The sequence below is a fragment of the Pyrgilauda ruficollis genome, unplaced genomic scaffold (assembly GCF_017590135.1).
Source record: "Pyrgilauda ruficollis isolate IOZ18807 unplaced genomic scaffold, ASM1759013v1 scaffold60, whole genome shotgun sequence".
Taxonomy (NCBI): domain Eukaryota; kingdom Metazoa; phylum Chordata; class Aves; order Passeriformes; family Passeridae; genus Pyrgilauda; species Pyrgilauda ruficollis.
Genome location: NW_024527711.1, coordinates 3,575,763 through 3,592,968, shown reverse-complemented (window position 1 = coordinate 3,592,968; position 17,206 = coordinate 3,575,763).

The window sequence follows — 17,206 nt, the reverse complement described above, 5'->3', positions numbered from 1 at the left end:
CCAAACATTACTATTCCTTATATATGAAAAATTAATATACAATCATGTCATGAGTCTTCTTTCATAGTTTGTCCAGTACTGAAAGAATTTTTCAACTTTTTTTTTCAATATAATTCATTATTATTAATTCTTTGGCTACTCAAAAATAGAAAAAAATACCTTTCTATAAAAATATCTGTTTAGATTTCCAAATGCTTTTTATCAATTGAATAAAAGAGTCGTGATAATTAACACCACTTTAAGAACCTGGCTTCCCTGAAGTCAGATTTGACAGTCAGGTGTTATGGTCATCTCACCACAGAATTGTGCAGGCTGGAAAAAATCTCTAAGACTCAGTCCAACCATTAACACAGCACTGTCATGTTCACCACTAAAACACATCACCAAGAGTCACATCCACATGCCTTTTGAATACTTCCAGGGGTAGAAATTCCATCAGTTTTCTGGGCTTCTTAGGCAACATATTCCACACCACAGAGAAGATCTGCCAACACAGAACCCACTGTGAGAAGTACAGGGAGAAAAATAGGGAGGAAGAGAGAGGCAGATAGAGGAAAGAGAGAGTGGAAGAGAAGAAGGGAGGAAAGGAAGAGAAAGGAGACTGCCTTTATTGGTATCCCACAGAAAATGACTGAAATACATATTGTAGTATTAAAATATCAAAATAGATTATGCTATCCCAAAAAATCCAAAGAACTAATAGAGGAAGTGTTAATGCTTCATGTTGCCCCAGCTTTCTAGCTCTATAGAAAGTTTCAATTTCCTACTTAATATTTCCAAAATTGGTGTGAGGTCTCACATTTTTTTGTGCTAAGGTTTAACACTTTGGTTTTAGCCTGAATTTAGAATAAAATAGCAGTATAGATATCAAGTTATACAAGGCATTGTAGAGCAAAAGGCTGAGTGCAAATTATAGTGTTCACAATCAAATAATTGACATTTTGTTTTCATGATATAAAAATGACCAAGTTAAAACAAAAAGGCCTTTTAATGCCATGATCATGATAAAGTTCCATCTCTTATTTTGCACCTGTTTTATTTTCTTCTTTATCTTCCTTAACTCTTTTTTTTTTTTTTTTTTTTTTTTTTTTTAATCTGAAAACATATACTTTCTATTAAGACATATTGCTGGCAAATCTGTTGATCCCTAAATCATGACAAGAAAAGCATGAAGAAGCCAGGAATTTTAGATGTTGGTCTTCCAGCCAACTTTCCATCTGGGACTGATGCTATCATTTTGTGTCTTGAAGTTGGGTTACACTGAGATATTTTTAGAGGCTAGAGGAGGAGGAAGCTGGCTATATGTAGTCCTGGTTTCTGAAGCTACAAGTGCATCATCTGCATTAGGAAGATTCTCAGTACATAAGTTAAAAAAAAACAAAAAAAACAAAAAAAAACCAAAAAAAACCCAAAAAAAACCCAAAAAAAAAAAAAAAAAAAAAAAAACCCCAAAAAAAAAAAAAAAAAAAAAAAAACCCCAAAAAAAAAAAAAAAAAAAAAAAAACAAAAAAAAACAAAAAAAAAAAACAAGCATGGCCAGTGTAAATTATGGCCCACAGGATGGATTTCTAAGAAATCAGATACTAATTTCTGTATGAATATCCTAATCTCTTTAGATTTGACTAATCCCTTAGATTTGACATCCACATTTTGGATGATGAATGTTGACTGAGATAAATCTCATTCAAAATACTTATCTCCACTAAGACAAATTCTTAGATATGAGTTATTCTGACATAGCATTTCTGAATTTAACCCAGTTTCCTTTGTCAAAAATATCTGAAAATCTTTCAGAATTTTAGTAGCAAACATTGATATTTTTTTTTCTGAATATAATCCTGTTCCCTCAGTATTAAACATCTCTGAGTTATTATTACTGTTATTATCTGAGAGATCAGAAAATTTCCAAACTGGATGAATAAACTAAACATATCCTGCTCTTTGCAAAGACAGAAAACCCAGATCCTGGCACTCTCAGTCATCATGGGAAATGTGTCATTATTCCAAGAGTCAAAGAAGTCAGCAGAAATACTTATGGAGCGATACAGAGCTAAGTGGCAGAACAGGAAATCAGATTTTTTTTTTTTAATTTAAACCAGAAACCTCAAAATGGAGAACCTGTGATGACTGAACAATGAAAACCTCACAGCAAATCACAGAGAAGTCAGAGCCAGTACCTCCCAGTAGTAATGCTCCAGTACGAAATCAATTTGTCTTATTTGCAAGAGTTCACCCTCTCATGGTTTAGGAGCCTCTATTTTTCTCATCCGCCAGGAATACACAATGAGTTACAGGTAAGCTGCTTTGGGTCACCTCTTCTGCAGTGCCAGGTACCCTCTGTGCTGTTTTATAACGAGCAGAACCTGACTAGAATACAAATATGGTATTTTCCATGCTCTCCTTGCAGTCTGGAAAACAACAACATGGTCCCCAAGCAGATTGGCAGACAAATGGCACCAGAGCACTCTCTTGGCAATGTGTGTTTCTGTTAGGGCCCGAAACTCTTTGAGCAATTTCAGCTGTCAGATTGCAGCAGATGAGCCAACCATTACCCTGCTCAGCCCCACAGGCCTGATTAGCACCTGCACTGTCATTCTTCTATCTGCAAGGAGGTAACAAACCTGTTCAACAGCTGCATAGGTGACATTAGACCCTGTGGTGTATCTCAGCATCCTGCTACTTTAGAGAGCAGCACTTAGCACAGCACAAACCTAATGAACTGCTCAATGCTCCTGTCTCTGGCAGTGAGTTTCTGGTGTCTACAAGAATTTCCAAAGTGCTTCTTCCCCACAGGATTCAGTGATATAGGACAGGTTCTTCACCTAGCTCTGAACGGGTTTGAAATGGAGTCATGTGATGTGTACCTGACTATGAACTGTACCAGGTTAAAGCAGGCAAGACAAATTAACACGTGCCATGCGGTGATGATATGACATATACCTTCTGAAAAACAGATTACTGTCTGCTCATGGTAATACAATGAACTCTGTAGACATAAGAACCAAATTTCTAACAGCAAAACATGTTTGTAAGAAATTAAGGAGTCTCATGATTACATCTACACTGAAAATAAGAAACCCCACAGGAGAAATGTCACTGTGGCATCTTTTTTTTGGGTAGTGCTCATATCTTTTCACTGGCTGAAGACAGAATTCAATTTATCATCCCAAATTAGCTGCTTAAAAAAATAATGAAATATTGGCATAGATTTTAATACAGTTCAAATAAATTATGACACTGTGCATAACTATCACAATAACTTATACTCTAGCAGTTGGGTTGTATTGACTGTTTTGACATTTTTCTTAATAAAACAGTCCACATATTTCTTTCAAAACACTACTAATGAAAATGATTTATTGACACATTGATAAAAAAAAATTTACAAAATTTGTTAAAGGTTTTTAATCTTTACCAAATATTGGTAAAGGACAAAATAATCCACCAAAAAAAAAGTCTTCTGGGAGAATACAGGTTTTCTTTGTTTCATGGTGGGGGGGGAAGGGGGAAAGGGGGGGTTTTATTTGCTTGTTTGTGTTTTTTTTGTTTGGTTGGTTGGGTTTTCTTGGTTCCAGTTTCCTAACAATGACTATTTTTTTATTTCTTTTGTTGTAATTTTAACATTGCTATTTTACTAATTTCTGAAATAGGTAACCAATTTTCCTTGCATTCAGAGACAACTGCTCTTCATGTTACTCTGGAAAACAGAATTAGCCTAGAAGGTGTATATATACTGTAGTCCTCTGTAATTAATATGGGATGTAAAATCTTTGAACTCACACTAAGGAACGCATAAATGGCTGATCAGAAACTTTGGACTCCGTAAATGTTGAAGTTAGAAAGAAATTATTATATGACTTTCAGGTGAATAAGACTGCTTTCACAAAGAGCTAGCTTCTCACAGTGGAAATGTTTTTAAGAGAGGAAATATACTTTGCTCTCATCTATGATTTCCTATACTGCAAAGGCATGAGTCTCATTGTCTCTGTAAACTTATAAGCTGATGTGACTGTTACTCTCAATGCTTCCCTAATCTGCTCAATTCTACATCAAATCAATCCATGTTTATTTTTATAGCATATTGGAAAACTGTGCAAATGTATTTGTATTGTAATTCTGACACTATATGAATAGTTTTGGAAATAAAGTGTAAGGCTGTAGTGCACTAAGAAAATCTTGCTAATGGTCTTTCTTATAGTTGTAAACTTAAATTGGCAAAGAATACTAATAGAAGTTTGCATATAGCAAATGACATTTTTCCTATTACTTAGTAAATTGCACAGGGTGTCTGAAGGCAGCCATAAGCAAAACACAGTTTAATTGTCAATTTAAGTGGGATTTCTGTGATATGTAGACCCTTCTAATAGGATTCGTAACTGCACAGACACACTTTCTTATTCTAAACGAAATTGTCTATGAACTGTTCTACTCCAAATAAAAAACTTTTATTTAAGTTACTTGGTTACTTGAACAATGGTGGAACAATTGGGAAGTCTAGAAAAGTTACCTTGTAATGTGCATTAGGATTTTCTTAACAAGCAATCTCTATAGCAGTCACATGTACTGTTTCAAACTGTGATTTTGTTCTGTTGACACTATCTGATCTCAAGAGTTGCAACATCCGAAGGCGGCTTACTGGCTAGTGACAGAAAGAACAAGAAAATAATGATGCACAAACTTTTTGAAAAGCCAAGAGAATCGATAACATGACACTTCTCTATAATAAAATTATCTGAATATGAACAAGATTTTGAAACCCAGACAATAATAATAGCAATAAAAACTACCAGTAGTAAAAGCAATGAACTACAGTGAAACATGTCATGTGGTGCTTCTAAAAAATACGTCACACTTTTTTCTTTAATACACAATATATCTACAGCACTATATGAATGCAATATCTTTCTCAGAAAGACTTCTTGTGGTCTACTCCCACTGCACAGCTTTGAACAAATGTAATAAATATTTCTCTGAATTATTTCACATGAGAATACACAGTTCAGACATCTGCCTAACAGTTTTTAATTAGCTTCCTTGAGCTCCAGATCAAGATCTAGATTCTACGTCTCAATATGTGAAACATTAAGGTCTTTGTTGAACAGACAAACAAACAGAAACAAGGTTATTTCAACTGGTTTTTAACATTAATATAATATTAATAATAATGCTATAATGTTAAAAACCCTGTGTTAACAGGTAACATTATTATTTACAATCAAGTTCTTCATAGCCATGTTATTTACAGTAATGTGGTATAAACCAACGAACAAACACAGAGCTCTCCCAGCATGAACCATTATATAGAGTTCATATATATCATATGTATATGAACTGTATATGATATCATGACACACAATTCATTTACAACATGCTGGAAGAAAAATAAAAACACATTGTTTTCCAAGGACTTTCCAAAAATTGCATAAATATTTTAGATGGTGTTTTTGAGGGTTTTTTTTTTTTCCTTTTTTTTTTTTTTTTTTAATCCTGAACTGACTGGAATTATTTTATTATTTTTAAAAACCAAACATGGAGTCTGAGATCACAAAAGCCCTGAGAAAGAGGAAGAGAAAAGAATAAGGACTCCCCTAATAAGTCCAGATATTTGTTGGTCAGGTTTCAGGAATCAAGCCAGCTTGTCAGTCTTGGAGAAATTGGTTGTCAAAGACAACTAGGTGAAGGATCAAACGCACGTTCAGTAGGGATTTGAATGACTCTTTATAGCAGATTTAGCTGTTAAAGAATGCCCAGCTCTCCACCTGACCCAAGCATAAGGAACTCCACACATCTTTCTCAGGACTGGGATCTACCATGAGGAACTGCCTAGTTTCAGGGAAGGTGGCAATGTAGATAGAGACCATATCAAGCTCTGTTACTTCAGCCATAATTCCTGACCAGCTTGTTACTATACTTGGAATTGAAGCTCAGAGAGATCTTTTCATGAAGCAGGAAATACGGGATATCCTACAGTTACCACTATCAGCCATAATAATTTCAAGATATACAGTATCTAGTGACTGTGTCTCTGACTTATTATTTAAAGGATTTAGTTTATAGCATTAAAAATACACAGAGCAAAAAAATTGCTTTTGGAGTTGATTAAACACCTCAGCAGAATAGATGTTCGTTCTCTTGAGAATTGGTACAAAGAGAACAAGACTAGATTAAAGGAAGCAAAGTATTTAATCAACGTTATTTCAGGATAGGAGTTAATTTCCTACAGGGACAAATCCCTTTCATATTATCTGTACATTCCCTTTGTGCAGAAACTTTTCATATCATTCACATAATCTTTTTCATCTGTGAACAGTCACTGTCATAAAGAACCAGAGAAAAAAAAACAAATCTCTGAGTTTTGAAGGTTTTCTTTCTTTCTTTCTTTCTTTCTTTCTTTCTTTCTTTCTTTCTTTCTTTCTTTCTTTCTTTCTTTCTTTCTTTTTCTTTCTTTCTTTTTTTCCTTTCTCCATACAGTTTGATTTAGCAGTTCTGAAGAAATTTATAAGGAAATTTTTGCATTTTGAAGAATGTTAAAATCATTTTAAGGATGTTTGGTCTAAGGAGATAAAGGAACCCCACGAAAATCTTTCAAAATTTAACATTTTAGGGAAAAATATTACTTCTGAACTCAGAAAAGTCATACCTTTTAGAATTGCCGGAATTGAGTAGAGAGGTGAAATGGCAAGACAGTTTTGGTTTTGCCTATACTTAATGCTGACAGATGTTCTGAACAGATGAGGAAGGGAAAAGAAGATGCAAAATTTAATTGTTCAGCCAAAGAAACGTAGCATTCAGAAACAGTGAGTGGATCTCTCAGTTTTCCTAAAATCTCTCAGCTGTTATCACTGGATTTAATCCTGCTGTAATCCAACGTGCAGAGTGATGTAATCTCTGGCTTGTGGTTTCCCAGGATCTGTGCCCCAAAATGGCTGAAAGTACAGTTGTCCCTGCCATTTTGTAACTACGTCTGTAATTACACTTGCAAAAATGAATTTCGGCACTGCCTGGGTATTGACTTTGAATACAGCACACAAACTGCAGAGTGTGCAGCACATCACGCAGAAGCAAAGCATGGAATATCTCACACATGCTCCACTGGCTCTCAATTAAAAAGATTCAAACCCAATTCAGTGTGGCTGTTTTAATCTCCAAGGCTGAGGTACCAAGAATTCACTCCTTCTATTGTGAGCCATCTAGACAGATGGAAGACAGGGCACAGCTCTGAATCAGAAATGGCTTAGTGGTGGAATACAGAGTGTGCAACTCCTTATCTCAGCAAAACAGAGTCAGACTCAGCCTGGCAATCTTTGGAGCAGAACACTCCTCCTCCTCCACTCAAACAAATTATGCCACAATAATGAAGACTAGCTGCGTGACAAGGGAAGAGACACAATGGAGAGTAAGAGGAGAAGCAACTGGAAAAGAATGACTGAATTGAATAAAAGAACAATATGACTCCTTTCTGGCAGAGTCTGTGCAGTTCTTCATTTTGTTTTGGTGGTTTACTTATGTGTTAATGAAGTAGATCTTAAAAGAACTAAGGTTATCTGAACACCATAATTCATAGCCAGGGGAAAAAATATCTCAGATGAGAACAGATTTTTTCCTTATTATTCTTCAAATGTAAGAAATGTTCAGTGCTTCACTGATTCTACCAAATTTTTGCACTGAAGATTACAAAACTTCATGTTCTTATTATCCAGAGAAATTCCACAGGATAGATTTATGATCGCCCAAATACATAAATTAAATTATCTTTCTGTGAATCTTAAGATATTGTTGAAGCAAAGCAGCAAACAGTAGTTCAATGTACTGAATATAATCATACTTCTAAATTATATCTTGAATTATTGATGGACTATTGACCCACACAGAGTATCTTCAATAACCCATTCCTAGCATCTACACTTACAAGTTTATACACCCTACCAATGTACTAACAGACATTGGGTAGGCAAAACAGGCAGAAGGGTAGATGAAACTATAAATTCAATCTTTTTATCAATCTATCTTTTGTTAAAATCCGTCAGATCCTTTTACCATGTACAAGGTTAAACCTAAGTTATTCAACATTAGTTTTACCTTGTTACACCACATAGGAGAGTTTATTAGGCCATCCTTATCTTTGGAAAAATTTATTTTTGACAATTTATCTAAATGAAGAAAAATAATTAGTTTGGTTTTACTACAAGAGCAATAAGATTAGTGATATGAACATAACACTAACCATAATGATTATGTTCCTTAAGTACAAAAAATACTAAAATAAATAAGAAAGATACCTCTTTTTTGCTTTGTTTTGTTTTGCTAGGCTACCAAGGAACAAAATTTTCTTTAATTTTATTGGCATATAAGCAAAACAGAATCAAAAGAACTGCTTCATTAACATCTCCTCATCAGATCCTGATCCAAGCTTGCAGGGTTGCCAGTTGGGAAAACAAAAGAAAATCAACCATTCCCTAAGGAATAAACCAAACCTTGTAACACCCTGGTGTTAAAACCTGCTTTTTGATTAATAATAATAACAAGATAACTCTGGAGTCAGTGAAGAATAATAAGTATGATCCCACAATAAATACTGTGCGAATAACGTGCAAACACCAAAGTACTCCAATTAATATGCAGTTCTGAAAATGTTTCTGAAGAATGTGCTTTCAAATCTCTGCAAATCTCTATACAGTATTGCTTATACACACATAGGTACATATATATGTGTACAGATTACTTAACATGTTTACCTATTTTTGAAAACTTTTATTGATTTATATACCTGATGTGATGCTTATTCAATATGTTAACACACTAGGAGAATCAATATTCTGCATTCTAATCTGGATAGCAGTAGTGTATCTGTGTGAGTGCCCTTTTGGCCACTCCACAAGAGCCTGATCAGTTTTATTTCTCATATTCTCTGGTGGGTTTGAAGTGAAATGGGTGAGATTCAGGGCAATTCAGTCAGAAGTTGCTGGGTTTTTGAGGTCCACAGTAATGACACAGTGTATTAGAACATGAGCAAAGATTATGGGGATTGTCTGCCCTTTCAGAAAAGCCACAATTTCTTGTGGCTAATACCAAAATAAAGTGAAATATCAAACTTGTATGACAATTTTCAACTTTTTGGTCTACCTGATGAGAAATGGACTGAAATATATTTTCAAAGCTAAAAATGGCTTACAGGAAAAAAAATAGCCTTCCTAGCCTCTGTGAATTCAAGTAGTTTACGGTGTCTCCAGCACCAAACTATACACTGGTGTTCTAGTCACTGGGGGAGGCAGACAAAGTGTGCAGATAAAATATTCCTATACAAATAGCAGAACCCATCATCATTCCAAAGCTCATATTCTGTATATGCTGTTTTGTTAGGCACAAGCCTAAATCCCTGTTTCTCCCCCAGCTGTTGATTTTTCTCTCGGATCTATTATCCATAGTGTCAGAAAAAGCATCCCTCATCTCAAAAAGTGTAAGAGAAAAGCTGACTAATGTAACATAATGTAACATCTCTGTAAAATACTTCACTCATGTAAGTTCATGCACAAACACACACAGAGGGTTTGGCTAAATTGTGTGTAATACATTGCTTCAAGACCAAACAGATGTCTCTATAATATCTCTTCTTTCCTGATCTTCACGGCTGCCTGAGCACTGCATAATTCTTTCTGAAGTTTAAGTCCCTTTCTTACACTCAGTAGCTGTTCTACTTTCCAATAAGAATCGATATATACAGATAGAGATGGTGGTGATAGTATAGGAAAATACTCAATTGACTGCTTTGAGCAGTTTCAAGTCCTCTGCAGTGTGATACAGTTTAACCTGGTGTTATTGTAAGACCTGATTTAACCTGGGACCAATTCTAGCCTGTACTGTAGCACAGAAATAGGAACTAATTACTCCTACATTTTTACGAGTGTCAGTACAGTAAAGCTAGCATTTATCTCAATCTCCCAGTTAATGGCAAAAAGTTGTCATTTCTCATTTTGAGAGTGAAGCAAATAATTGAAACAGATAAATTACAGTTTGAAACAGATAAATGACAATTGCACTTGGTGTAAAGAAAATAAACCAGTAAACCAATAATATATTGTGAGCTGTCCAAGACATTTCCAAAGACGGGTGTCTTGAAGTTAAATTTCTTGAGTGACCTTCTACAGTAATGTTCTGTGCAACAAGAAGAAATCATTTGGATATAAAGAGGAATGGTGTGATATATTACAACTAGAAAAAATACTTATAAAGAAAGTCATTTTGAAAAATGTCTCCTGCATGTTTTCTTACAAATAATGTAGAAAGTTTGCATTATGAAGACAAATAAAGACTTACACTCTTAGTCACAGTTTGCAGAGCTATGACCTCTGTCAAACTCCACATTTTAAAATAAGAAATTTATTTTCATTTGGAAATGAACAGTGTTCATTCACCTGCATTTAAGGAATATGACAAAATCGGAAAACTGAGAAGGTTCTCCTGGGTTTTAAAGTAAATAGTCTGTTTTATAGCTTTTGAGGCTATCCACAGAAACTTATTCCCATAACTGCCATAATTTAACACATATTTATATAATGTTGGAGTGGGAGTGTTTTCAAAGTTATTCACTACTATACTAATTTGTCTGGCTTTCACTGCATTTTCCTGATATATTTTTAGAAGTTAAAATCTTGACAGCAGAATTAAACACAAAGGAAGGGCTTCAGAATCCTGTATTGCAGGAATGGAATTCAAATAACCAGACATTTATTGCTGACTGCCGAAATCAAGTGAATTTGAAAGCCCTATCCAAATGTACCTAAGTCATATACTACCCAAGCTATTGTTTTGATAAGGAGCGTGGAGGGAAAATAATTCTTTTACAATAATTCTCTACTAGGAAGAGGCTGATTTTATGTTAGGATTGTAAATATATCAGAAACCTTTAAAAAAATGTCCATTCCTATGCATCTGCATAATTACTGCTCCAGGCATAGAAAAATGAATAATCCCAAATGCTCCATGCAATTCCAAATCAGAGACAAGAATTTAATCTGATTTATAAAATAAATAACAGGTGTTATCAGGGTTGGAAGATCATAAAACAGAGAAGTTCAACAAAACAGTGCAATTCTTTTTGTTTGTATCAAATTAGTTGACTAACTGCCTTTAGCTATCTCACCTTAAAATCTGATAAAATACAAAGACAAGGCAGTCGCTGCTTTGATGTTGCTAGTACAGATCAGTTTTTTACTTTCCACATAGATTTTCTTTTAGTGAGCAAAAATTGCCTCTGTCCCCAAAAACATTCTGCAGTATGATGTGTGTTTCAAGCCAAAACCAACTTTCCCCCAAAAGACACCCATCTACTTTGAAAATGGAGGAAGGTACAGGTTATAACACAAGAGGTAATTACTGCTGATACTGTGGCTATTTCTCTGCATGGACAGATATGAACTATGAAAGCAGCTGCTGTTTTCATGCAAATATCCCCAGCGATAGCGGGTTGTGCAGCAGATCCTTGGCCAGTGCACAAATCCCCCTGCTCTTCTATCATGCTGACATCTGAAGCACCCAGCAGAGAAGAAGAAAATGTGGCTTGTAAACAAATTACTTCTTCACTTATTATTTGAAGAAAAAGAAAAGGTAATCTATGACCAAGAGAAATATTGGGTAGTATTTGGGGCCGCCTATGACTCTCCTGCGAGGCTTGGCTGATGCTGAGTGAGATATGGAGCAAGAGCTGGCTTCTTCCCCTAGTTACTTCCCCCGTGCTGGTTTTACTGAGGCAGGAGGGAAACAGGGTATTGAATACAATACCCTGTATTGTATTCAATGAATCCTGACTTGCCAAGAAGATAGTGACACCTTTTCCTTGGGAATGATCCCAACTAAGTGAATGATGAGACATAATGGCTGTTGCTCAGTGCTGTGGTTGGAAGGTGTTTCGTGGTGCTCTCCTTGCCAGGGATGGCAGTGGTAGCCCAGAGGTTGGTTGACGGCATTTAAACTTCACTAAACTGGGCATAGGTGGAGGGTTTGCACTACATCAGCCTTAACACACAAAAATACCCCCCACAAGCCTGACCAGATTGTCTGTACAGAAACAGGCCATGGGTAGGCAGAAGCACCTTCAATCAACCCTTTTTGTTCAGGGCCCTAATTTAGTTTCCAGCATGCACATCCAAATGCTGTTCTTTCACACATCTCTGCTCTTCAATTGTTGTTTTTTTCAGGCTGAGATTTATATTCATATTTCAGAGCTGTGTCAGCCCTTGTCTGCTGTCCATAAGGTGGCTTTGAAACATAGATGTGTGCACCTATTATCCAAAAATGAAAAAGATTTTTACAAAGTTCCCAAACTGTCTATGAGAGCAGTACAAGCATTTTAACCACTACTAATGCTCACATGGACATGGGCCAAGCCACGTTAACAAATTAATTGCTTTGTGCATTGTGCAAAAGGACCATTTTTCATCAGTATATATATCTCAAAAGATAAAATCATACAAACACTGGTTTTTTGGATGGGAGATTCCTCTTGCGTGTGATGACTCCACTTTTGTGAAAATTCAAAACCATTATGAAACAACACCCAGTGTGAAATATTAGCTGGCACTTAGTAAGCTTCTTTGACTACAAGGACAGAGTTCTTTCTGCCTAACTTCAAACACCCATTTATCATGCCATTAACTTTGTACCCAATTTCATAAAGAGCAAAGCAGCCTTTTGAGGGGAGCTCACTGCTGAACTAAAGCTCAAATAGTTGTCCATTGTTCCTTTGCCACAGTACACAGGTTCCTGGTGACATTCAGCTAATGAATTTTCTTGATGATTAACTACCCGTTCTATGGGATCATTGTAATAGAAACATATTAGCTCCTGTTACAAGTGAGGTGCATGTGTCATTACTATAACAGAGCTGGGCTTGATTTTCTTCCTCTTCCTTGTCCTCCTTTTCCTTTCACAAAGTCTGAGCAAAAATTGGAAAAGTATCATCAAAATTCAACATGGTGAAAAGAAAATGATGCTCTATTGAGCAGTTAAATATATTTAGGTGCAGCTTTTTCATTAATTGTTGAATTAGAAGAAAAGTAAAATACAGACAGAGATAGAAACTAGCTCCTATTTGGAATTTTTATATTTATGGTCATTCTAATTGTAATTATACAGAGCATGCTCTGGAAATAAGTGGGAAAAAAAGGCCATGAAGTCTCTGTAGATGTATTTTTCTGAGAACAGACCTTATAATTAACTGCAGATATTCTCTTTCTTTTCTGTTTCCCATTTTCTCTGCAGTTCACATTCTGGAAGCGCTCTGCTCTGTTGCTTAAACTGCACTGACATCTTGTGGCACTGAAATAGAAGAATCCTAAAAATTAAATTTTAAGTCTTTATAAAAAATGAGTTACAGTGTTTACCTTCAAGTGCTGCTGTGTTGAACTCCTAAGCTGGTTAGCGTTTACTTGCTTGCAATCAGAATTGGGGTCAATCTGCCACAATCAACCTAAAATTTTGAGATGTCATGATAGAATTATAGGATGGTTTGGTTTGGTTTGGAAGTGGCTTTAAAGATAATCTAGAACAACATTTTTTCCTGTAAAACTGAATGTGTGTAAAGTCTGTTGACTAAAAATCCCATGTCTATGAGCATATACACTCAGACACTTTCTCAGACTCATGCACCAAGAGACAAACCATTAATCTCTGAGCTGGTGTTTTATCACCTTGGCAACAGCAAAGTGTTCTGAAAAACTTCAGATCTTTTTGTCCCTGAGAATGAAGACAAGATACAGGCAATCATCAACTAAATAAAAATCTCCTAGTGGAAGTCCATGGACAGTACAGAGAATTCAGAAGTGAATTAGGCTCCAGTTAATTCCAAAGGAATATGTTTTTCATCTTATCAGAAGGTGAGAAAATAATTTGTGATGCTCCATTGGAGGCAAAGTAAAAAGTAAACTACTGCTATGTATAAAGAAGGTTTCACAGGGAGGTAGCCACAGCCCTTTTTTTGTCTGTGATTATATAATTTCTCCACCGAATGCTCCTAAATCCTGTGAGTCTTATCAGTGGTTTCATGATCACATAAAAGGAAACCACATGTCCCTAGAAAAACACAAGAAAACAGGTGTGCACTTAAACCCTTAAGATGAAGCAGTCTCCATCACACTCCTGTTTGCATTATTCATTGCTGCTGCAGTGTCTGAAAATGCCTTGTAATATTGCATTAGGTGCACATGACCCTGTAGAGATAGAGAACTATTATTATACTCCCTTTACAAATGGAAAACTGAATCAGAGGGAGAGGAAGTTGGTTGTCAAATTGGATAGGAAAAGTATGTGAAGTGAAGAATTTATGTGAAAGCATCAAATGGAAGTGAAGCAGCCAGTCTCTGAATTAGCTGGCACATTGTTGTCCAGTTCATTTGTTTTGTCACACAGTTTCTTCATATGAAGTGTCTAATAACTGTGATCAGAGGATCACAGAACCACACAAAGGTTTGGGTTGGAAGGAATATTAAATCCCTGACATGGGCAGGATTCCTTCCACTAGTCCAGGTTGCTCAAAGAGCTGTCCAGCCTGGCCATAAATACTTCCAGGAATGAGGGGGTGTTCAAGTACCATGTTCTGTGGTGTTTGCATGGATGCTGAAAAATGGAATCCAAAGGAATTCCTGCTGGGAGACTAAGGAGGAAAAAAAAAATCAAAGTAAAACAAAAGATTCTAATTTCTGAAAGCATTTGACTTTGGGAAAAGATCTTTTCTTAAACACACTTTCAGAGTTTTACTTACAGTTCTGTTTGCATCAACTCTATTTGAACTTTTGTGTGAGGTTTCTATAAGTGTTTCAGAAAACCTGCTTTACTTCCATGTGTTCTTGCAGAAAGGCAAGAAAAAAATCACTAATAGATTTTATCAAAACAGGCAACTGAAATTTTCCATTGACATCCATGAAGTCAAATATTGATTATTTTTGCACTGGATCATTTCCTACTCTTAATGTAAAATATACCTATGATGCCATTGAAAGTAAGTCTAGAGTAATCCAGTAAGTTTCTTGATTTTCTTATGCTCAGTTTTTAGGTTTAACTATTGTTTTTTCTTCCATATTGCAGGCAGAGCTGGAAGTAAAGACATGCCTGAGGGACACCTTGATGGGACCTGTGGTACTACATGCAGGATGAATAAAATACAGCTCACCCAAGCAGTTGGTAAAATGTATCTATTATTACGTAGAATTTGGAATAATTGGAATATGTCTTATAAAATAGGACCTTGTTTTAAATAAAAATCCTCTGGACTACTCAGATTTCCTCTGCCAAGAACTAAATAAACATAATTATGTAAGGATTCTGGGCAACATTGCAGCAGTTAAATAACCAACGAATAATCTTAATGTACTGATGTGTTGATTTCCAGAAATCTGACACTCCAAGAATCTTCTCACAAGAGTTTATTATATTACTTCTTTATTTCTCCTCCAATACTTTCATTCCTTTGTGCTACTAAATGTTTATTGTGCTCTGAATTTTCTTGCTTCCCATCTCTTCCACTTAAAAACCCAATCATAAGGAACAACGAAATAAGGCTTAGCTTACATTCTAACAGATTCAGCTATGAAAAAATTTAATTTTAAGTCAATAAAGAAAAACCTTTACTACATACAGAAGAGCTTTGACCGCTCCCATATGACCTTGACAAATACAAAATCCTGCCTGTGGGAGACTTGAAAACCCCTCATTCCCAAATATTAGTGTTCCAGGATTGATTATAACAATTCTACAGAAAAGTCTTGGGGTATGAGCCAGCAAAGAGCAGCAGCATGCTGGGTTTCAAGAGCAGGAGCAGATCCAGAAGATCCAGGGAAGGAATTATTCCCCCATAACTCGCACTTTTGACATTGTATCCACTTTTTGACACTGGTTCATTTTTTCACTAAAGACATATTTTCATATATATATATGACATATTCCAATACATACCCCAAGGAATTATAAAAATCAGAGAAAATTAATTCATTTTGGACCTCACTAATCACTTTTTTGCAGAAATACTGATATAACCAGGCTATAAAATTAGGGGTGGTAAATTAACTACAAAGATATTCATGCAGAAGAATTTTCAAGGGACATTGATTTATTTAGAGATTTCTAACTGAAAAGATACTTTTTGCAAGAAAAATGCCAAATACCCAGAAGGAAGCTTGATTTTGCATTGCAAAGCATCCCTAACCAACCTACTTAAGTTCATATTGGGTCTTGGAAGACTGCATTCTTCAATGTGTTTGATGTGGGTTCTTGGCAAAAAAATTAAATCTGTGTTGAGGGGAAGCCTCATCTATTTTAGACTTCTACTGGGATCTGAAATCAGTGGGATATTTTTTAATCCTTCTTTTTTTCATGCTGAGTAAACTTTTAACAGATTTCTGAGTTTCACTACAAACGCTTTTCGAGTGTACTTATTTCCTGTCACATCGAGTGATTATTAAGAGGTACAACTTCTCTACACAGACTGACTTCGCTTTTGCACTAATTCAACATAAACCTGTATTTGCACCACTGCCACTCACAGCAAGTCAGTTCCTCAGAGCAACTTAAAGAGCCTTCAGTTCAGCATGCCTGAGAATCCACTGTAACAGGATGCTCCATTTCAAAGGAAGAGATGAAATCAGGGTTTTAAATACAAAATATGATGTGATGTGACATTCGACATGCAGCTTTGCTGTATTTTAACAATATTAGGGGCATGAATGTTTCTGTTTGCTATTACTAAAGAGCTTTAAGTGCTGTTATAAGGATGTTTTTAAGAAATGTAAATAAGGTCTAGGCAAGGTCATGACAAACTAAAAAGACATACATTATACTCTAAATTTACTCCAGTTAATGCAGTACAACACTTCAGGCTTACAGTTAAAATAGGAGAATAACAAACAAAATAATTTGTCTATAGGAAAACTTGGGGGGGGGGAGTACAAATATAAGTGTTTTTTAGAGGCATAATTTTAGTATTTTCCCCCCCAATATCGTTTCTATATTCATTACCCTCAGTCAAAACCTGATTTACTTCAGAATGAAAGCCACAGGCATTGGAATTTGGTTTTAATGACTGCCTCAAAAAAAAAAAGATTGTGATATTCTGAGGAAATATTTTAAATAGTTACAGCAATGGGACCATGGAGAGACTATTTAGGAAAAAAACTTTCCCAAAAATTTTCATTTTACCACTTTGCTAAAGGCCAGGTTG